The sequence below is a fragment of the Sus scrofa genome, chromosome 8, assembly GCF_054392235.1.
Source record: "Sus scrofa isolate SSC_HxYL_T2T_F1_AM1 chromosome 8, Sscrofa_HxYL_maternal_Yorkshire_Landrace_v2.0, whole genome shotgun sequence".
NCBI classification, from domain to species: Eukaryota; Metazoa; Chordata; class Mammalia; order Artiodactyla; family Suidae; genus Sus; species Sus scrofa.
The window spans coordinates 22155219-22179971 of NC_139390.1; the positions used below are offsets into that span (position 1 = coordinate 22155219).

Sequence of the window (24753 nt, forward strand, 5' to 3'; positions counted from 1 at the left end):
CAAAAGGCCCATAATGAATAAATAACTTGCAATCCATTCACATAATGAAGTATTAGAGCAATTGGAATGAACAACCCAAAAATTCCCAGAAGAGGGGAAACATATTCATATAACACACACAAGTATAATGTTGAATAAAAAGCCATCAGACCAACCAAACACAAACACAAACTTTATGATTCTACGTATATAATATTAAAAAAAGCAAAGTTATTCTTAGCTATAATGTTAGACATTGTGTTATTAACATCTTCTGTTGAAGGTAATGCCTGGGAGGAAAAATAGCTGCTTCTAGGAAATGGCAATTAATCCAGTTTGGTAAAAAACCCAGTTTGGTAAAAAAATTATTGAGCTCTTCACTTAAGATATTTGCACTTTCCTATTTCATATTGTACTTCTATGTAAAGTTAAAATTGTAAATTATTGCTAAAACTTTTATTACAGTATTTTAAAATAAAAGAGTTTATAGTCCTGTTTCAATCGTTAACTGTTATATCTATCTAGTTATTTGTGCTGTTAACACCCTAATAAGCATAAAATGCATCAGGTATGCAAAATTCCTGAAATGAGTCTCAGTACACTTCCTTTAGTTGGTACATAAACTCACCCCCTTATGATCTCAGCCATTGTCTACTTGTCAAGCACCCCAAATTCTCCATTATTTTGCATAAATAATGATAGCTAAACTACGTATTGATTCAACTCTCAAAATTCATTGTCTTATTGAAAATCTTCTTACTGTAGTATCACAAACATTATGATGGTATTCAATCACTCAGAAAATCAGGATTAATTTTTCCGTGAAACGGTCTCTGAATTACCTGGCCAAGAAATGCATAGCTATCTCATGATATTTTTCCAGTACACGTGAAACATGAATTCAGTTTTGTTGGTCTATCACATTGTCTATACAAGTGTTGCTAATGTTTAGTAGATCACACTTACTATGGATTTAATATGTAGATATTTTCTATTCTCTTTTCATTATCTTATGAGGTTTTCCCCAAAGTCTTCCAACCTCTACCAAAGTGAATTCATTGATTTAACACCTTCTTTTCATACCAATTAAAACTGATATGTTTAAGGAGTTCCCACAGTGGCTCAGTGTTAAGAACCCAGTGTAGTCTCTGTGAGGATGTGGGTTCAATCCCTGGCCTCACTCAGTGGGTTAAGGATCCAGTATTGATACAAGCTACAGTGTAGCTTGCAGACGTGGCTCGCATCTGGTGTTGCTGTGGCTGTGGTATAGGCCTGCAGCTGCAGCTCTGATTTGACCCCTAGCCTGGGAAGTTCCCTATGGCGCAGCTGTAGCCATAAAAAGAAAGAAAAAAAAACTGGTATGTTTAATATTTCTTATCACTATTATAAAACATATGCATACATAATATTTATATTTTAACTAAAATAATCACTAACAGTAAATAAACACTAAATGTTTTATGAATGTGCTAGCTCTTTCAACATTACAAGATCTAAAAAAGAGATAAAATTATTATCAATATTTTAGACATAAGGATATGAGGAAGAAAGGTGAGTAACTTGCCCCAGATCATACAACTATCAAACTGAGACTTCAGCACATATGGATTTAATCACCAAGCTTCAGATACTTAGTGTAGCCAGACCAATTATAGGCTATACTGACTATTGCACTGCAGTTTCAATTCTGTATGAGAAATTGTGCTGGACCACATAGCAGATTGCAAATAGGGGTCACTTTATCTAGGGAAACCTCCTGATTATTTTCTTGAACTACACTTGAAATGTGCTTTCCCAATATTTTCATGCTATATCCCATGGCCTGAACAAAAACTAACGTGGAAAATTCAGAGTTTATTTAGATTAGGAAATAATAACAGTAGACCTGGTAACGAAAGTCAGGCAGCAGGTTCACCTATTCAAGAAAAATATCTTTTCTGATTTGTCTTCAGCTTCTTTCTGCTACCTGTTCTGCTAACTGCATGCCCTCTGAATGGCACTTAGGTGGTTTGTGGGAAGGAAATTATTTCATTTAAGTGGTACCTTCTAAGTTAATTATCCACTAATGTCTGAATAACCTTCTTCATTTGTGAAATTATATTTAAAAATTATCTAGGTGCCTCTATTATTTTTCTTCTCCCTAGAATTTTCTTTCAACTCATAGGATACCTTTTCATTAAAGTAAAGCCTGATATATTAAAGTTTAATGTCTTTAAAGACAATTTAAATCACCTTCCATATGTCATTGGAAAAAGATATAATCACCAAGGGGAAGGGGAAAATGATCAATTTCACTGGTCTATCACAGAAATACATTGAAAGTTTTACTTTAACAGTTGTAAAGCTTTGCTAAAAAAAGAATTATGGGACAACAAGAGTCCTTTTCATCTCTTGATCCTTTTCATGAAAAATCTCAGGAGTAAGCTCATAACCGCTGTTTCTATATTCATCTGAAGGGGAGGAAGAGGACAAACAATTGAAGGTGATTTTAGTAAGATTTCAAGCAGTAGCACTGGAATTAAATGTTGAAAGCAGAAGGGCTATAATGTCAGGGCACTTGTGAAGAAATATGAGTATAACTACCTCTTCATTAAACTTTCAGCTTAAGCTTTTAAAAGGTTGAGTGAAACGTTTTACCGTCGCGCCTATCAGAAATCATGAATTGGATTAGTAAAAAATTTGCTATAGTCTATATTTGAGAAACGATACGTCCAAAATTCTATTTATCACTCACATTTTTGTGACTAACCCTAGAATGATAAAAATATCACATTAAATAGCTATGCTTTGACAATGGTTGCTAGATGTTATAAATTAGAAATAAATGCTAAGGAATAACTATAAGCAAATATTCAGAAGACTATGCAAAGATTTTTTTAGGGGGGATGTAGGGATTATGAAAGAATTAAAAAAATTACGCCCAACACTTTCTTGTGCCTCCTCTTATACTCTGCTTTAGGGAGCTTACTTCCAATCACCTACTCATCAGAAAGCTGGAAGTCATTCGAGATTCTTTTATCTTTTAATATCTATAATCAGAGAGTTACTCACTTCTGGCAGGTTTAATCCCCTTAACAACTCTTAAAACCAACTTTACTTATTTATTTACAGCTTTATTTACATATAATTCATGTACATTTCAATCCATCTCTTTAAGAATATATAACATAAATTTTTTTTTTATGTATTCACAAAGCTGTACAACTATCTCCGCAATCAAGTAGGTCATTTTCATCACCTTCAAAAGAAATCCTGTACCAATTTGTAGTCACATCCCATCTCAACTCTCAGTCCTTAGCAATCATTAATTAATTTTCTCTCTCACTATATTTGTATATTCTGGGCATTTTATACAAGTAAAATCAAATCAGACAATATGTGGTCTTTTTATAGCTAACTTCTTTCCATTTAAAATAATGTTTCCAAGATCTTCTATATGTAGACTATATCAATACTTCACTTCTATTTGTGACTGAATTAAATATCCCATTGTTGGATACACTGCATTTTATTTATCCACTCATCAGTTTATGGGCATTTTGGTATTTGCACTTTTTGACTATTATGAATACTGCTGTACAAGATTTTGTGTGTACAAGATTTATGTACAAGATTTTGTGTGTACATATGTTTTTATTTCTCCTGACTGCACACCTAAGAATTCTAATTTGACATATGAGGATTATTATCTGCCTGATTATTTTCTGACGTGGTTTCACCATTTTACTTTTCAACTAGAAATATAGGATTCTAATTTCTTCATATCCCCCCTAATACTTTTTATTGTCTGTCTTTCTGACTGTAGCCACCCTACTTGTGAAGTGTTACATCACCATGCTTTTGATTTGCATTTCCCTGGCAACTAATGACATTGAGCATCTTTCTAAGTGCTTATTGGCCATTCATATGTTTTCTCTGGAGATAAAGCTATTCAGATCCTTCTCCCATTTTTGAGTTAGTTTTCTTTACTTGTTGAGTTTAAGAATTGTTTAAATATTTTAGACAAATTCCTTATCAGATATTTGATTTGCAAATATCTACTTCCATTCTATGAGTTGTCTTTTTATGTTCTTGATGGTATCCTTTGAAGCATAAAAGTTTTTAATTAAGAATAATGTTGATAAAGAAAACTTTCCATTGCTAAATTGTTTCAGATTACTGCCTTCATTCAGGTCCCATTTCTCTTTCTGATATCACGGCAGTAAACTGAAAACTAATTTCCCTGCTTTCGGTCCCAGCCTCCTCCTGTATAATCTTCATCCTCTTACTAGTTTGAGCATTCCAAAATGTAGGTTGATCATTATCCTTATTTCTAAAGAAGTGTACCTTAAAGAAAAAGGACGTACTCTACGGTAAAGAAAATAAAATATCTGATGAAATTAATTCTGGTGGCCTCACCAACATTTCTCTTCACTGTGTTCTACTTTGCAAGTGACATTCCAGAGATTCCATAATTTTCTAAATTCAGTGGACTTCCCGAGTGGCTCACAGCCTGATTTTCTAAATTAGTAGATGTGACCAAACTCACTCGGACCTCTGTCCCTCCTGCTAACACACATATACACATATGCTTGCACCTTCTGTCTCAGAGGACACAGCCTGGCTATTTGTGGACTGTCTTTGGGTCACAGATACATTCTGTAATAGTGCTGGAGGTACATTATTTAATTTTAATTAATTTCCTCAAGTTTAACATAAGGAGCGTTGATTGAAAAAACAGAATGTCTATCTTCTCTTAAAAATTAGAAGTTCTGATAAGACCAGGCCTGTATTCCTGCATGTTTACAATCAACTAAATTTGGGTGGTTATTACCTTTTTAATATAAGCTATGGGCTCTTCAAATGCCATTGCCTGAATCATTACCTTTTAAATCATCTATAGTTCGGTCTAGTGCTATTGTAATTTGTTGATTCAAAGCTAGTTCATTTCATTCATTTAGATTACCTAACTGATACTTCAATGTATTTCATTCGTAGTCATCTCTATTGCATATACTTCTCACATGGAAATAATAGTTCTTTATTATACATGCCTATTATTATACGTACCTTGTAACAACATGATTTTGCAAATAAGAGCATAGGCAGACTCTGAAATGTCTGGGTCAAACTTTGGCTCTACCACTTAAAAGCTATGCAAATTTTTTTTTAAGTTTTTTAAAATTTCTATGCTCTAATTTCTTCAAAAATATAAAAAGTGCAATGGTGTTAGCTATCTCAGTAACTGTGTCTGTCTATGTATATAGAAATTATCTAAGTCATCATGTGTATGCTCCTTGAGTACTATTTATGTACCTCATAAGCATGTATTTTCATTATACTTCTCTTTGTTTATATAAGCTATTTTCTTATTATCTTCGTATTGAAAGCAGTCAGCATTTTGTCTGGCAGAGAAAGTAGATACTCAAAGCATACTGGATCAGTTTGATATATTTCAAACAAGTCAAAGTTGGAGGAAATATTTTCCTGATGAAAATTATGACAAACATATAACTATAAAATAGGGAACTGTTCCTACCCCATTTTGCCCCCCATTATTAACCTGTTTGCTTTTATTTATTTTTACCTTACATTGATTTCAAGGCCATGAGCATAATTCATTGTTCTTTCATTTTTCTGTGTGTTTTATAGGTTATGGCCATACTTTTAGGTGTGGTTTCTGGTCCTGTTTGGAAAAATAATGCATAGGTGTTTTGTTCAAATAGATCTTTTTTTTTTTTTTTTTTTTTTTTGCCACAAGTGCTTCACAAGGAGCTGTAAGTATTTTTCTAAAACTCAGTGTCTAGTCTATTTCCTGATGTTAATTCCTCACTATCCTATCTATGTGTTATGTATTATCTAACAGGGTGGCATTCATCCCATATATGTTACCATATGGTACTATTTATGGATTCCTAGTTCATCATACATCTGCATATATTTATCTCAGAATTTCAAAGTATAGCATGCCCAGATAGTCTTCTGAGAATGTAAGAGGAAAAGTAGCTTTCAATGCCAGAGCTTTGCACAGTCGTAGATTGTATGACTAGCTCAGCCAGCTCTTCCAAAAATGCTTTAATCAGAAGAGTTCTTAATACATTTAAAATCTGAATCTATTCTATAATGAATTACATTTCTTATATCAACCATTTGTGAAACAATTTTTCTGTGCAAAACACTCCCTGGAGTTCACAAGTACTTGAACTCAGCCAGATGGAAAGTTAGATATAGAAACATGAGAAACAAACAAGTACTCAGTAGATTTATAAGCTAATATCTGTGAAATACAGGTGGTGGGTGTATAAGGAATTAGTACTGGGACTTTAGTAAATACCTACCCAGCAGTGGTTTGATGGTCCATGATAACAACGAAAGTATAGGAAAAGCATTCCAGCACAATTTGTTGCTGATCACTGCCTATATGAGCAACCATTCTACTATGCCCAAGGCTGAAGAAATTGCAAGAGTAAAACTGGGAAGTCTTAGGAAAACTGGGAAAAGTGTGTCTTGCTAAGTAAATACACTGAGAGGATGGTGATAGAACACCATTTTAAAATTCTGTTTATGGAGTTCCCATGGTGGCGCAGTGGTTAACGAATCCGACTAGGAACCATGAGGTTGTGGGTTCGGTCCCTGCCCTTGCTTGGTGGGTTAACGATCTGGCGTTGCTGTGAGCTGCGGTGTAGGTTGCGGATGCTGCTCGGATCCCGTGTTGCTGTGGCTCTGGCGTAGGCCAGTGGCTATAGCTCCGATTGGACCCCTAGCCTGGCAACCTCCATATGCCACGGGAGCAGCCCAAGAAATAACAAAAAAAAAAAAGACAAAAAAAAAAATATTCTGTCTATATCGTCATAAAGCTAGCGCAAATGTCAGTCAAGCATCAGATACAAATGTTGGGCAAGAAGTGTATCACAACCAGTCATAGGGCCACCGTCACGTATTATAATTTCCATTTCACTGAGTTACATTTTTTGAATTTTATGTTTAAAAATATTTATAAATAAAGTCATCTTCTAGAGTAGTGTCTATTTAAAGTAGGCCACTGGAAGTTGTAAAAAAAAAAAAAATTCTGCCTATAGTGAAAGACGATGAATGCACAAAAAAGACAGTTATATCCCTTGTTTCTGTCCATAAATATGAACTCAGTTCTCAATTAGGATACTACCTAATCTGAAATCATCTGTTTCAGAACCATTGTTTTTAGGTCACTGTTGTTTAAATGAAGTTTTAACAGGAAAGGCTGAGCTTGGACATTTAAGACCTCCCATATCTATTAAGATTTTTATACTAAATTATAAATATATTGTGTAAGTTTTATAGAACACATTCATAAAATGTCTACCTACAAGAATTCCTGAGCAGCGTTTATGCTTTTTCTCAGACTCATGAACAATTAGGCTTTTCATGAACTTTTGTTTTGCCTCATGAATTCTAAGAAACCTGTCATTCACTGGTTGTGAATGGGTTTTCTCTTTCATTGTGGCTGTTAGAAAACTTAGAGACAAATTTGTCTTATCTTTTATATCAGTGTGTAATGGTCAATGATGTATAATTTGTAGATAACCTCCAACAAGCACCATTTTCTTTCTTACTCTTTTGTTCTCAATGTTTTATCTTTTTTAAAATTATTTTTTAACATTTTTTCACATTGTCAAACTATTGATACACTTGTAATTATAAAACATTTTTCTTTGAACAGGATAAGACCTAAATAAAGAAATATTTTACACATTATGTCTGTTACCTTGGGAAACAGAGGAACTTGATCAATAAGATATTAAAATGCATTTCATGAGGGTATTCAAAACATGACCCCTGTGTTATCACAGTTGAGAGATGAAAAGAGAACATAAAATTATTGTTTTAGGAAAAAAAAAAGTGTTGATTAAAATGAAAGACTTTTCTTCCCTGAGAATCCCAAGAATTCTTTTTTTTTTTTGGCCAGCCTAATTCCCTATCTATGCAAAGGGAACACAGCATAATCAACAAAATAAAAACGAAATATCTCTGACAAGTGATTGTTCACATTTTTAAAAAGGCTGAATGCCCTCTAAGAGATCCATGTTGCAATTAAGTACTGCAAGAGATTAGTCTTATAGACTATAACTTATGGCTTACTAATGCCAGTTAGCAACTCCTAAGATCCAACTGAAGAAAAGCGTACAAACAACCTGGGATGAGAAACGAACCAGGGTATGACTGGTACAAAATATTGTACTTCCTGATAGAAACCATCACAGGGCCTTGCACATTAAGGAGAGTGTCCAACATGGTGATAACTTTGAAAGACTGGCAACTAGTTTAGCAAGTTCTCCCAAGACCTCCTCAGGTCATGTGGTTCAATGGTTAGACCTATTTCAGTGACCTAGAAAAATACTGATAATGTCTGTGTCTTTCTTGAGTGGTCCATTAATGGGTGATTGGAAAGACAGAATTTACACAGGTATGATTACTTGGCCACAGTGTGATGAAATGGTGCTTTGATATTGTTTTTTAATGTCGGTTCTTTTTTTTCCTTGATTCGTGCTTGACATGAATGTCCTTGTGACTGAACTACAGCGAGCGATTAGTTGCTTTTAACTTTTCTTCATCCACATGAAAACTGATTTTAAAATAAGCTTAAAACCACCCAAAAAAGGATGATAACAGTGACAAATCATGTTTACTTCAGGTTAATGAATATAAAAAATGTATAGACTGGGTGAGTAGTTTCCATGAAAGTGAGCCAACTGGAAACTGAGAGCTGAGTTGAAGTCACTGATCTGCTGGTTTCACCAGCTGGGCACTACCCTCTCTGAGAAGAGGAGAGAAATACAAGCATAAAGGAATTAATTCAGATCTTGAACACAGCTCGCTGAACCACTTCTTACTCCAAACTCCGACCCTGTATAGACAGTTTACATGTACTATTGTTATAGGCTTCAAGTCCTCTTCAAGGAGAGTAAATCCAAAAACCTCTGGCATATCTCACTGTAATGCCCCTTTCCCAACCTTGACCAGCCTGGGCTGCTCACTCCCTGCTGGAGAAGGAATGTCGCCCATTCCTCACCTGGCCACCTTATAACCTGTTTACCATGCAAATAAGGTATCCTGCCCAAGACCAATCAGAAGATCAAACTGGGTCTCCACTCAGGTTCCTATTGGTATTGCAGAGTGAGTAGGGCTGTCTTTTTAACCTGTGCACAGCTGAGCCCTCTCTCTCCCTCTCCGAAAGGTTACTTTCTCTTTAATAACTTTGTAAAATGCCTGCTGTTCCAATGCTTTCCTATGGTGAGATGGGGACTGAGGAAACTGTGACTGTATCACTATTAGTATCAAAGATCCGAAGAAGGTATCTGTGAAGTAACAGCCAAGCACTCAAAGAGAATAGTTGCAAAGGATGAAGGGAAGGTTGTGTTTTTCTTGCCAGGCTTGTATGATAGAGGACCCAGTGTAATTTCTTGTTCTACATATCATCTAGTGAGTGGCAAAACCAACACTAGGACATTGTTGCTCCTAGGATATTCAAAACACTATTGTTAAATAATAATTTAAAGGAAATTTGCTATATTGATAAATTATTTTATTTTTAATTTAAATTTACAGGCCTTTTAATAGAATTTTTCTTTCTGTACTTTAGCTTTACACACATACATCATTACAAATTGTCTTCTTTCAAGCCATAAGCAATTGCATTGAGATACATTTGATGCATTAGAAATTTTAATGGTTTAAAACCATGATGTGTTGTATTTATTTGCAAAGGGGCTATTGACATTTTCTGCTATATGTTCTAGATCACCACACGTTTCCTTTGTGTGTCAGATATATTGAACTGAGAGATATAATTCCTATTTTATCCTGACAATGAATATATAACAGATTTGAGATTTCAGCAGACATATTTCATTGTTAGGAACTTTAAGTTGACAATGTAGCACAGTGTTACAACTTCACTTAAAAGAAACAAAAATTTACATTCCTCATAGCTTGACATACATTCTGTAAGTGGATTGGCATGACTATTTTTTAAAAATATCACTTCTCAAATGAATAATCATGTAGAGACAGAATTTCAACCTGAGTAAAGTATTGTTTTTTTCAAACCTCAGCTTTAAGTATCTTTTTTTCTCTCATAATGCCATCGTTTCAAAAATATAACAAATGTAGTGACTTCTACATTAAAATAAGAATAGTGGAGTTCCTGTCGTGGCAGGGTGGTTAACGAATCCGCCTAGGAACCATGAGGTTGAGGGTTTGATCCCTGGCCTTGCTCACTGGGTTAAGGATCTGGCGTTGCCGTGAGCTATGGTGTGGGTCAAAGACACGGCTCGGATCCCGCATTGCTGTGGCTCTGGTGTAGGCTGGTGGCTACAGCTCTGATTAGACCCCTAGCCTGGGAACCTTTATATGCCGCAGTTGTGGCCCAAGAAATGGCAAAAAGACAAAAAAAAAAAAAAAAAAAGAATGGTAATGAAAAGCCATACTACAGCCACTAAACCATCTTCTGCAATGCTTTTGTGTACTCTCCACTGTGCATTAACATTCTCACTCTTCTTTAAGACAAATATTAAAGTTGTGTTTAGTCCAGAGTCACAGAGGAGGAGCTCAGGATTCCATGAATAATTGTTGAGATGACACAGTGGGGGGAGGGCACTCCTAATCTCTTTAAGAAATGACTATTCATGAAAAGATATGAACTACTAACGAGGCTCATTTTGATGGCTAATTTTAAGACTTCCACATATATTTTAAATAGGAAAAATGCAGTGGCAGATAAAGCAATTGACATTAGCTACAAAAATAGACCAGATATATCCAAGTGATGAAGTCACTTTTTTTTTTTTTTTTTTTTTTCCATTTTTGGCTTCCCCATTGTATAGGGAGTTCCCCATCCCAGCGCAATCCTGACTTAAGCTGCAGGAACGCTGGATCCTTAACCAACTATGTTGGGCTGGGGCTCCAACCCACATCCCAGCCCTCCCAAGGTGTCGCTGACCCCACTGTGCCACAGTAGGAACTCTTAAAGTCACTTATTGGTAGTAAAATTAAGTAGAAGCAAAATGCATTTGCCTCTGTACTTTGAAAATAATAAGATGATACATCTTATTCTGCTACAAACTAGTGCACAGAAAAGTTATAGTCTTGGCAGAAAACAGATATTGCCTGGTCTACATGTTCTTAATGAAACTACTATAGCGTGTGTCATAACTAATTATAAGATCAGCTATAAATAATATGTATAATTTGTACCTAGAAAGCACTGCTCTATTAGATTTTAAATTACTTTTTAAAAAATTATGGATAAAAATAACTCAAAATAATCCATAATAGCATGTTTTTAATCGCTTATATTTCTATGTTTACCTGAATGAGGGAAAAAAAAGAATTCAGTTAAAGCTGAAATTGTGTAGAATTGTGAAGTCACTAAATGATCCTACCTATATTGAAGCAATATAAATGACCAGTACTAGGTCCACTTTTATAGATTACAGGAAAAAAAAAAAAAAAAGAAAAGAAAAAAATCAGTCCAGGGAGTTCCCGTCATGGCTCCGAGTTAACAAACCTGACTAGTATCCATGAGGACACAGGTTTGATCCCTGGCCTCGCTCAGTGGGTTAAGGATCTGGCATTGCTGTGAGCTGTGGTATGGGTCACAGATGCAGCTTGGATCCTGTGTTGCTGTGGCTGTGGTGTAGGCCAGCAGACGAAGCTCCGATTGGACCCCTAGCTTGGGAACCTCCACATGCTGTAGATGCCTCCCTAGAAAGCAAAAAAAAAACCAAAAATAAAAAACAAAAAACAAAAAAAAACAAAAAAACACAAAAACCCAGACATAACAAGAGGCAAACCAGAGAAGCAGCTAAAATCCTTTGACTAATCATTTTTTGTATTTATTTTTCTCTGCCCTGCATGATCGGCATTCAAACATGAGAGGAACCATTAAAAACTATGGAGGGTCTGATATTTTACCCTGCTTGAAATCTGCCAAATTAATTTCCTACAGTTTTCTGGGCGGTGACAGAAGGCACAAATGTACCAAATCTGAGACCAAGGGCTTTATTACTCTTGGCACAATAAAGTGCATGAACTTCCTGTCTGCATGGGGTTCCCTTGCACCCTCTCGCCAAGTCCCACAGAGTTGATGTGGAGGCAAACACAGGTAAATGTTCCATATGCAATGGGTATGTATCACAGCCAAAAAAATGCAGCGCTTAGAAACCCAACTCCTTTAAAAGAATTACCAGCAAACCCATTCAACCATTATCCCAGAGGAAGATATTATCTTTATCATCCAGGTCAGGAATCAAATCCATCCTTTTCCACAGAGGGAGACCCCATTTGTACCTTCCAATGCTGCTTGCTATATAAACAATCTTGGGAAAATAGTTCAAAAACAAGAACTGGGAGTTCCTGTTGTAGCTCAGTGGATTAAGAACCCGACATGCTGTCTGTGAAGATGTGGATTTGATTCCTGGCCTTGTTCAGTGAGTTAAGGATCTGGTGTCACAAGCTACAGTGTAAGTCAGATGTGACTCGGATCTGGTATTGCTGTGGCTGTGGTGTAGGTCTGTGGCTGCAGCTCCAATACGATCCCTATCCTGGGAACTTCCATATGCCGCAGGTGTGGCTGTAAAAGCACAAACAAAACAAAACAAAACAAAACTTACAGAGGACATGCAGAAATGCCACAGAACATTGTCACACAGAAGAACTCCACTGCAATATGATTTTCAAGGGAGCTGCAAACTATGGATTGGATAAGATCTTTTTTTAGGGCCACACCTGTGGCATATGGAGGTTTCCAGGCTACAGGTCAAATCGGAGCTACGGCTTTTGGCCTCTGCCACAGCCACAGCAGCTCCGGATCTGAGCCGAGCCTGCGACCTATACCTCAGCTCACAGCAATGCCAGGTCTTCAACCCACTGAGCAAGGCCAGGAATGAAACCCATGTCCTCATGGATTCTAGTTGGGTTCATTAACCACTGGGCCATGATTGGAACTCCCAGAATGAATAAGATCTTAATGAGAACATTTAAGTAAAACATGCCTATCATATAACTACAATAATCTGATCATGGTCAACTTTCCAGCTCAATAATCACAGAAATACCACTTTCTTCACTGTGACTTTCTTCTGAATAATAGGTTGTGTCTTTAGAATCCTAAGGATCCTAAGAGCCTGCCCAACCTTGGCACCAAGAGGGAAGCTGGCAGCAGGTGCTTCCTGGCACATAGGAGAGAACATGCCCTTTGGTCTTGTTATCTCTTCTTACATGCAAGTCTAAGCTGCCTGCAGTAGGATTAGCCGGGTGAGTTTGTCCTAGAATGTCATTTGTCAGAATGAATTATCCATAATCAACAAAATGACTTTCCCAGGTCTGCTTGTGAGTGCCCCTGGGTGGAAATCGTTAGCCTGCAACTATGAATGTTTTCCATGAGATTAACTCTTTCCTTTAAATATAAATTAGTTAAATTTAATTGCTTCAGGCACATAGCCTAGAAGAGAAGGAAGAGAGTATAGGATAGTATTCAATATTATGCCCCCGTGGCATGGCTTCAGTGATTCTCTCTTCTCTGCACACTATTGCCTAAGAAATACACGATTCTTTCTGAAGACCCCAGCTAAGGTGGTGGAATTTGTATATTCAAATTGTTCCATCTTGCTAACTCAAAAGACTTCCTTCTTCAGAAAAGCATGTCACAGGGGCATAGCAGAAACAAAATCTGACTAGTACCCAAAAGGATGCTGGTTCGAGCCCTGGTTTCCCTCAGTGGTTTAAGGATCACGCGTTGCTGTGGCTGTGGGGTAGGCCAGCAGCTATAGCTCCAGTTTGACCCCTAGTCTGGGAACTTCCACATGCCATGGGTGTGGCCCTATTTAAAAAAAAATAAAAGAATGTTACCGTAAAACATTAAATGACACAATACTTAATTAAATCTGCTTTCTGTATTTATTTATTCATCAAATATCTAATTAGAATCTATAATGTTCCAGAGGAAAGAGTAGTAAACACAATCTCCCTGGTCTCTGAATTCATGAATTTTATCTTTTTGGAAAAGGGTGACCTTCCCAGAGAGATAGATAACTTAAAAACTAAATAAACTAGTTATTTTCCAAGATTAGTGAGTATAATGAGAAGAGAGAGCAGTGACTAGGAAATGAGAGTTGGGGCTACTTTTAATTGCACAATGGAAAATTATTTTTGAGATATTTAAACAAAACATGAATAATAAATATAAGCATAGAATTTGAGAAGAATGGTAGAGAAAATGTAAAAATCCCTAAGATGGGAAGTGGGTAGGCATTCTGGAGGGACAGAAAGCAGGTCAGTATGGCTGTCATAGAATGAAAATTCTGGGGACAGAGGTTTATAAAATGAGTTCTTTCTCATCATTTTATTTCTAGGTTTTAGTGAGGGCTGCTGACCTTATTGTACAAAAGGCTAAAAATGTATTATTATTGTAATTACTGAGAAAGATAAAAATCCCTGACATCTGGGTCCTGGCTTGGTACTGCCCATTAGACCACAGTTATTCTGTGAGTTGGCCTGGCAGTCACAATTATGTACTAGTGTCTACCTGTGGAACACACATAATTTCACAGAAGAGTGTGTCTACCTGTGGAACACACATAATTTCACAGAAGAGCGTGTCTACCTGTTGAACACACATAATTTCACTGAAGATTTACGTCAAGCTAGGCCACTCTATAACCATGGTGGATTAAGATAGAAATAAGACCTCTCCACTATTTTTTTTTTTTTTTTTGTCTTTTTGCCTTTTTCTAGGGCTGCTCCCGTGGCATATGGAGGTTCTCCTACTAGGGGTTGAATCAGAGCTGTACCTGCCGGCTTACACCAGAGCCACAGCAATGCAGGATCCGAGCCATGTCTCAACCTACAGCTCCCAGCAATGCTGGATCCTTAACCCACTGAGCAAGGGCAGGGATCAAACCCGCAACCTCATGGTTCCTAGTTGGATTCGTTAACCACTGTGCCACGACGGGAACTCCCTCTCCACTATTATGTGTGAACATAGACAAGATGACCAAACATCCCCTTATCCCAGTTAATTTGAGTGACTACTTGTTTTTTTCCAGTTATAGCTTTCATTTTTCTTCCTTATAGGTAAGATGTATTGATACAAAATCACAGAATGATCCCTGCTCCCAACACCATCTTGTCCAGAGCAGAGAGTTCTAATTTCTTATATTTCCTCCTAAATCATTAAACGCAAGGTAAAATCTAATGATAAGTCCTTTCTAGCATCCCCTTATTGAGATGCCCCTCAATCCACCACACAAGTCACACTGTGAGCATCATTCAATCCCAGGCATGGCTCCAGGCCTCCCAACAGCAAGCCTGTTCCCCTTAGAGACCCATGGCCAGAGCCAAACCAAACTTGCCAATAGACAAGCCCAGAGTGAATTCAGACCTAGGCCTCAGCAAGTTTCACCCTTCTCCCATAACCATCAAGCTTTTGTTTTCTTTTTGATGTGAGATTTGGGAGCCTAGAAAGATGCTCTTATCAGGGGATTAGTGATGGTGCAGGTGGGATCTGGGCTTCATGGAGAAGCAGGCTCTACCTGTTACAATGATTAATGCCTTTTATTGAACATATTGAACTATAGGATTTCCACTATATGAGAAAATTTAGATTATCTTAAAGACGAGGAAACTGAGGCTCTCAGAGTGTGAGGGCCCAAGGTCACGCAGCTCAGGTGAGACTCTCCTCACCTTGCCCTCTCCATGAGATCTCCAACTAGTGGAGGAGTTGGCAGAACCACGTGGGGAAGAGGACGCTTTATGATTGGCTTAGGGCAAAGAAAACCCTAAGTGTGTCTTCCCTCCCATATTTGCATTGAATAATGAACCCATCTTGTTCAACTGCAAGTGTATTCCCAGTGGTTTTGGCTGGAGGGCATTTACAAACTGCAACCATTTCTTACATCTAATATACTCCCAAGAGTACACAAGGATTTTATTTTCCGATGAGCCTTCTAGGCAAGACATATTTTAAATTATTATTATTATTTTTTCTTTTTACAGCCACACCTGCAGCATATGGAAGTTCCCAGGCTAGGGGTCAATTCAAAGCTACAACTGCTGACCTGCGCCACAGCCGCAGCAATACCAGATCTGAGCCATGTCTGCGACCTGTGCCACAGCTCATGGCAATGCCAGATCCTTAACCCACTGAGCGAAGCCAGGGATCAAACCTTCATCTTCATGGCCAATATGTTGAGTCTTAACCCACTGAGCCACAATGGGAACACCTTAAATTATTTTTGTAATTTGGATCCGGGGATGGAGAGGAAATGAGAATCATTCCCAGACTGGTGACTGTTCAAGTATATTTATATAATATTAATATCACTAAGAATTTAAGTTACTGAGCCCACTATTATAGAGGCCAAACTGGACTTGCCTATGATGTAAATGAATTATAAAATATCTAAGTGGGAAAAAAAAAGGTTGTTGAGGAAAATTAAAGATAATTTTTTCTCTAGAGTAACATTTCCAAGAACCCCAATTTGGGTATAATTACCAATTAGCCTACAAGAACATAATAACAGTATAACATATGGAAATTGCCTCAAAATTACAGGGAATTGGCAGTTCATGCTTATTATATAGGGTGCTTGGTGAAATGTGCTCATGTAAAATGACTTGAATTAGAATTCTAAGAGCAAAGAGTGGTTGAAACATATTTACTCATTAAAAGAAGGAGGGAGGGAAGGATGGAGGAGGAGGGGGAAAGAGGGAGAGAGAGAGGGCGGGGAAGAGAGAGAGTCAAATTTATCCAAATAGTAAATACTTGGAAAAATTGGACTTAGGTTCCAAAAAAGTTCACCATGACTCTTTAATGCCAAGAAATACTGAAAACCAGAAAGAGCCTTGAGCCATATTTGGGAAAGAGGAAACCCACTAATACAGTTGCAGCTAAAATGAATAGGTTATAGACATGGGAGCCCTCTCACATTAGCCATATTTCTCCAAGGAGAGAGAAGTTTCCATCCCCAGATATGTAACTACTCAAGAATTAAGGGCATAGGAGTTCCCACTGTGGCTTGGCAGTTTAAGAACCTGACTAGTATTCATGAGGATGTGGGTTCGATCCCTGGCCTTGCTCGTTGGGTTAAGAATCCTATGTTTCCGTGAGCTGTGCTTTGGATCCAGTGTTGCTGTGGCTGTGGCATAGGCTGGCAGATGCAGCTCCGATTCGACCCCTAGCTTGAGAACTTCTGTATGACACAGAGATGACCCTAAAAAAAAGAAAAAGAAAGAAAAGAAAAGAAAAAACAAAGAAATAAGAACTAATGGTGTAAAATTAAAATCACAAATACTTTTCAGCAGTAAATGAATGGTCACAACATAGGGCTAGGTCTTAATACCTGTAATTGTCAATGTTTGTGTCTTATTAAACATGAATATAGACAAATATACTAAACTTACAAATGGCAGAATGTGACATCTGTTAGAAACTATGAGTCAAATTGTATAATTTGACCAAAATATGGTGATAGAAAATTTTATTTTATGAGAAAGTGTTTGGTTTAAAAAAATAGTATGTCTGATCCTTTTTTAGAAATATCCAATTCTGGGAATGCTAGGGAATAAATTAGGAGGTGGCTTGGAGTCATTTTTTTCTCATTCTTGAATCAAGGACTCAATAAAAAATATCTCCTGCCATATCATTTTTCTTCCCCAAAGTTAAAAAAAGAGAAAATGTATCAAGAAGAGTCAATTTGTCTGATTAAAGATGGGGCTCAAACTTGGGGGTGTGCCGTCAAATCACCCAATCAGAAATATCAGATATATTATTTTTATTATTAACTATAATCCAAAAACCCATATAAAATTTTCCTTTTTTTAATTTTTATTTTTTAGGGCCACACCTGCAGCATATGGAGGTTCCTAGGCTATGGGCTGAATCAGAGTTGCAGCTGCTGGCCTATGCCACAGTCACAGCAATGCAGGATCTGAGCCCCATCTGTGACCTACACCACAGCTTGTGGCAAATCCAGATCCTTAACCCACTGAACAAGGCTAGAGATCAAACCAGTGTCCTTGATACTGTGTTGGGTTCTTAACCCACCGAGCCACAATAGGAACTTCAAATATGCCTTTTTAAATTCTAGCTAGATCTTGTTTTAACTATGAAAATTTTCAGGTGTGTGTGTGTGTGTGTATGTGTGTGTGAATGTCTTTTCATTCCTTCAAACTGACTTGTCAGGAAATCCTTGGTCTTATCTATTTTATGAAATAAAAACTAGTGAACTGCATATTTGGAAGCATGTTGGGTTTGACAATGTGTTAATTAGAGAAAAGTGGCCACATTAACATGGAGAAAAAAAGAATACATTAAGGTGTGCATGAATGTTGTGTGTTAGGTGCAAATATGCGTGTGCCTATGTCTTTCAGCAACATCTGGGTGGAAAGCCATGCTAGCGGATCTTATATTAAAAACCCGGAGATTTCAAAGCTCCCTTCAGAAAATACATAAACTTTCACCATACAGCATTGCCATTAGAATAAATATGAAATTTTAAATTCCCATCAGAAATGTTATTACAGGTTTTTTTCTTTCTTTTTAGGGCCACACCTGTGGCATACGGAAGTTCCAGGCCAGAGTTGAATTGGAACTGCAGCTGAGGCCTATGTCACAACCACAGCAACACAAGATGCTAGCTGCAACTGTGACCTATGCCACAACTTGCAGCAATGCTGGATCCTTAACCCACTGAGCAAGACCAGGGATGGAATCCACATCCTTATGGTACTAGTTGTGTTTTAACTTACTGAGCCACAATGGGAACTCCTTATTACAGATTTTTTAAATGCATTATTCACATTTCAAAATTTAAAATATTTCACAATTTTGAAATTTTTTCTGGTAGCAAAAAGTTGTATAATTCAGACATCCAGAACCAAGCACCTATAAATAATTAAGAATTATCATTCTGTTTATCAATAAACATTCATCGAACATCTAGCATGTGTTAGGCATTATTCTATGGGTTAATGGTATTGCAGTGTAGCCACAGCAATACTGTGTAATGAGCAGTAATGGCACAGATACATATAGTCCCATAAACCGATCATGAAAATGTATATTGAAGTACAAATGTTGAGAAAAGAATTGTGTAGCTGTAAGTGTATGTGTGTATTGAGAGAGAAAAAGAAAGAGTGAGAGCTATATTTAAGGAATAGAGACATAGGAGTGCATATATTAAAGTGAAAAGAAAGAAATGAGAGTATATCTATATCAATATTATTTATGAATACTAAAGCATGCTCTGAAACAAAAGTAAATAATTTTCCAAGAAAATACATGTACGCATGTAACGTGAAACAATCTAACTTAGTTTCTGACATAACTTTCAATAATCTCCACTTCCTGATACTCACGCTCTTGTGTAATCCACTCCCCTTGAGTGGTCTGAATCCAAAGTTTGTAACAAAGAGAATACAGCAAAAGTGATGCGTTGTCACGTCTGTGCTTAGTTTATAAACGGGGACTGCCATCCTGCTGGTTTTCTTTCTCTATGGTCATCTCAGCCCACTCTGATGAAGCCAACTTCTAGTTGAAGAGGCCAACCTGGAAGGGAACTGAGGATGGACGCCAGCCCCAGCAGGAACTGAGGCCTTTCGTCCATCAGTTCTTGAGGAATTGAGTCCCGTTAACCACTATGGAAATAAGCGTAGAAGCAGATCCTTCTCCAGTTAAGATTTCAGATGAGACTGGGGACCCATACTGGAAACTTTGATTGTAGACATTTAAGAGACTATGCGGAGAACCCAGCTAATCTGACAGGATCTGCATGTTGACTTAAAAAAAATATTCACAAGCGAGGAGCTCCTGTCATGGCTCAGTGGAAACGAATCTGACCAGCATCCATGAGTACGCAGGTTCGATCCCTGGTCTCACTCAGTGGGTTAAGGATCCAGCATTGCCATGAGCTGTGGTATAGGTCACAGAAGTGTCTCGGATCTGGCATTGCTGTGGCTGTGGTGTAGGCTGGAAACTTTAGCTCATTATTTGACTTCTAGTCTGGGAACCTCCATATATTGCAGGTGTGGCCCTAAAAAAAAAAAAAAGAAAAAGAAAAAATTGCACAATTGAAAAGTTGAGAGTTAAATTTTATTTGAGGAAAAATGAGGACTATAACCTGGGAGGCAGTATTTTAGATAACCTTGAAGTACCATTCCAAAAAGGTAGGGAGAAATGTCACTACATATGTGATTCTGGTGAAGGGGGAGGTATATGCAACCAAGCACACCTATTCACAGAAGGTTGCTGCCAGTTTTGTGAAGGTTTCTGCTAGTCACGAGGAACGTAAGTCACCATGAAGGATTTCAGTGCCTCTCTAGATACAAAGAGATGCAGGAATTGGGCTTATAAAATCTTCTCCTGGAGTTTCCATAGTGGTACAGTGGAAACGAATCTGACTAGTATCCATGAGATTGCGGGTTCGATCCCTGGCCTCGCTCAGTAGGTTAGAGATCTGGCGTTGCCATGAGCTCTGGTCACAGATGCGGCTCAGATCTGGTGTTGTTGTGGCTGTGGTGTAGGCTGGCAGCTGTAGCTCTGATTAGACCCCTATCCTGGGAACCTCCATATGCTGCAAGTGCGGCCCTAAAAAGCAAAAAAAAAAAAAAAAAAAATTTCTTCTCCTGAAAATATTTATCTGAAGACCTACTCTGCCAGTTTTCCCAGAGCACAGAGTGCCTCATTCCTGATCTCCACACTGAGCTCCTTTCAGGAAGTGTTGAGAGTCCACAGCTGCAGGAGCTCATGATTTAAACCTTGTAGAGGCAGATGGCAAGTGCACATCCCCAGTTCAAACACAGACGCTCTGAGATAATAAATATTGGTTGTTTGAGGCCACTAAGTTTTGAGATAATATGCTATGCAGCAAGAGTGAACGAATGCAAATGATGTAGAATATATACATACACATCTAATGATATACCACATGAGATGGGAAATGGGACGGCCTATATGGGATGAAGGGAAAACAATTTTTTTTTTAAGGTATAAGAAAAGAGACTCAGAATCAACAAACAGTTGAAAAAGTGCAATGCATGATTAACTTAAAGTGTTTGCATCTTCCATAAACACAAAATCTGAAACAGTAATATACTGGGGAGAGAATGGGTATAGTGGGCATATTCGACTGCTGGGGATCCCATAACACAATACCTCAGATTGCGTGGGATTTCAACAACACAGCTTTATTTTCGCACTGTTTTGGAGGCTAGAGTCCAAGATCAAAGTGCCCTCTGGTTGGTTTCTAGTTGAGGTCTTTCTTCCTGGTTTGCAGATGGCCACCTCCTCACTGTGTCCTCAGGCGGCCTTTTCTCTGAGCTTTCGTGGAAGGTAAGATCTCCATGGTGTCTCTTCTTCTATTAAGGACAATATTTTTTATTGGATTAACCTTCCCCTCCCCCCATGACTTTATTTAAATGTAACTGCCTTCTTAATAGTCTTGTATCCAGATATTGTCTCTCCGAGGGTTAGGGTTTCAACATGTGAATTTTAGGGGGACAAATTCAGTTCATAACAGTGGGTCATTTTGTTTTCCACTTTTTGAAAAATATCCACTATTATGGAGATTTGTTCCCCAGGGAAAGAGATACATGGGTATAAATAAATGTTTATGAACAAAATACATATGAATGAAAAATTCAGAAGTTATGTCAAGTGGAGCAAACTGCCTTGTCAGCAACTGAAAAGATATTACCCTTTGGGGGTTTTATGGCTTTTGGGCTATGTAGGGTCTTTCACATTTAGCCATTACTCTCAACAACTTTTAAATTTTGGGCAATTTTACCATTTTAGGCAAACTCTAGAACTCCATAGCCATTTTTTTTCTATTTCTTACCAAAAGAGAAAATTATCTTAAAAATGGTTGTCTGTACTTGTTTTTTGATTATGTTTCAGCTAAAATTCTAAATACCAAGAGATTTTTAAAATTTTAGACCTTTTATTTTCTAATTTTGGAATAAAATGTTCCTATTTTTAGGGAACTGTCAGCTATCAAAAAAGGCAAATTTTTAAAAATATACCAGTTTCTAAAAGTGAGTGTGGGATATGTGGGTTTATGAAATCAACTTGTGATTACTAAATTAAACCTAATTTGCTCAGCATAGATTGTGTGAAAAAAGTGTTAGGGGCTCCATTCTATGGCCTAGAATTATTAGAGGTGATTTTGGAGTTTTCTCACAAAACATCATTGAATTTACTTTCCCACTTCATTCCTTGTGTGAGAGTGGGCCAGACCCCTATTCCCCTGCAAACTCTCCTGCAAATTCTAGGTGTTTTATTATGCAGTTGACATTATCTTTCTTAATATTTAAGAATGTTTTATACTGTCATTTATCCTATTTGGACATCCAAAAAAGATCCCCAGCCTTACATTTTATGTTTGGACAAATAAGGGTCATTGGTAATGTTTCCTATGTTAACAGAAGTAATTATATTCACTTCAAATTCCTTTCTTTATGGTCTGAATATTTCTTACCACAGCAGGCTTAATATTCTGAGGGATAACAATGACTTTAGACCTGAGAAGGAATACAATTTAAAAAATAAGCAAACTCTAATTCTGGTTCTAAAATGAAAATACCTAGTTCCTTGAAAAATAGGGCAATCAGAAAATGACATTAAGGAAGTTTTAGTGAAAAGAAATTCTGTGCTGGAATCACACTGAAATATTCATCTCAACAATATTCAGTGACTAGGAATACACAGTGAGTCCCACTTCCAGAATGTAAAGCTGAAGGTCACATGGAGAGAGAAATATTTAGGTAGACATTTTTATAAAAAGGGAATAAGCTTGATCATTATTGCTTTGTTAAGCAATAATCTATGAATTGCGTATAAGAAAATATATGCATATTAGTTCAAAATATATCATAATTTAACACAAGCAAAATTATTTAGGATTTACACTGAAAAAAAATCACCAATAGGTGGTGCTGCTGTGATTGAATTTGATTAAACTTCATGCAAATCTGACCCAAGGTTTTACTATTTTTAGTTTCCTATATCCCTCTAGCTCACAGTCTACTTAGCAAATGTTCAATAGTGAACTGGTGATAAGATGTCACTGAGAATAAAATGTTTTTAAGTATACAGGAGGTATTTCAATCACCATCATTTAAAAAAATGAGAAGTAAGTCAGAGATCATAGCTATAAAAAATAGGCTGCTTAAGGTGATACTTATCTGATAAATGAATATACAAATGCTTGACTCAAATGGAGGTTATGAATTTTGCATAAAGCCCTTCATCAAGGTTGAATTACATAATGTCTCATTTAACAGCATGTCTTTGTGACATTCCTTGTCAAGCATTATTTTTCTTTGTCAGTCTAAACATTTGATTTGTAAGATATAAAGTGAATTTCACTGACAGTAGAAAAGCATGTTTGCAATTTTCAATTAAACATGAATGATAAGACTAGTGAATGCATAATGTATTACTATGAAAAACTATTTCTTTGGACGTATGATATTTACAGTAAAACATCAAAATTATTAGTGTTGCTTTGACTTTATTTTAAAAACATTTAATTATAAACAGATTTTAAAATGAATTGCGATAGCTGATATCAGAATTATTGTCATAAAATTTGACTCATGCAATGATTTATCAGAAGTCACTTCTCAAAATTAAATGTTAATAGCAAACCTTTCATTTGACTTTTATATGATAAGTTGAGATTACATTTATCTAAAACTATGCTGAACCATTAAAGAATTAACTGCTAAACCAACTCGAGGTGGATATTCCAAAAATGAATTGCTTTAATTATTGTTTTCCTTCTTCATAGAAATTCATATACAGAAATTAAAATTTCTTGAGCCAATAAAAAGGGATTTTCAAAGTATCAATCATAAGTTTTCTCAGCAGTTGTTTATCTCCTAGATTTATCAGTTTTGCCTATTATCTCTCTCTCTTAAACACATTTTAGCCACTCTGCCATATAACGTCATAGAGTGTTGTATATTTAGGCTGCTAAAAAGAAAATTTCTTTAAACTGAAGGATGGTCCCTTAGTTACATACAATATTAAATGCTAAGGATTGAATTGTGTCCTCCTCCCATTCGTAAGTTCATGTCCTAGCCCCCAGTACCTCTGAATGTGACCTTATTTAGAGATAAAGTCTTCATGGAAGTAACCAAGTTAAAATTAGGTCATTAAGATGGGGCCCAGACCAATGCAACTAGTGTCTTTCTAAAAAGGAGAAATTTGGGAGTTCCCGTCGTGGCTCAGCGGTTAACGAATCCAACTAGGAACCATGAGGTTGCGGGTTCGGTCCCTGCCCTTGCTCAGTGGGCTAACGATCCGGCGTTGCCGTGAACTGTGGTGTAGGTTGCAGACACGGCTGGGATCCCGTTTTGCTGTGGCTCTGGCGTAGGCCGGTGGCTACAGCTCCGATTCGACCCCTAGCCTGGGAACCTCCATATGCCATGGGAGCGGCCCAAGAAATAGCTAAAAAGACAAAAAAAAAAAAAAGCAAAAAAAGAAAAAAAGAAAAAGGAGAAATTTGGAGGTAGGCATATTTAGATGGAAGACCGATATGAAGAGCACAGAGAGGACAGCCGTCTAGAAACCAAGGAGAGAGGCCCATCCTTCGTCACAACTTTCAGAAGGAACCAATTCTACCCACAACTTGGACTTGAATTCCTGGCCTTTAGAACTGTGAGACAGAACCGTTTTGTTGTTTAAGGCATTTAGTTTGTAGTACTTGGTTTGCAGCCCTAGCAAGCTAATACATTAGTTACCGTCTATAATATTTG

At 37.1% G+C, this 24753-nt stretch overlaps 1 long non-coding RNA gene across 3 annotated transcripts in view; it reads left to right on the plus strand.

The window, feature by feature from the left end:
• Window positions 1-24753, plus strand: part of LOC110262070 (uncharacterized) — a 1266882-nt gene that overhangs the window by 1176319 nt on the left and 65810 nt on the right. Inside the window, exon 3 of one of the 3 annotated variants that reach the window (XR_014813716.1) lies at window positions 21270-24492. The exons of 1 other annotated variant lie outside the window; for it this stretch is intronic. This is a non-coding gene — a long non-coding RNA (uncharacterized LOC110262070). Of the gene's footprint in view, window positions 1-21269; window positions 24493-24753 lie in introns of those variants that run through there. One more of the 3 variants, XR_014813694.1, reaches the window with a different exon arrangement.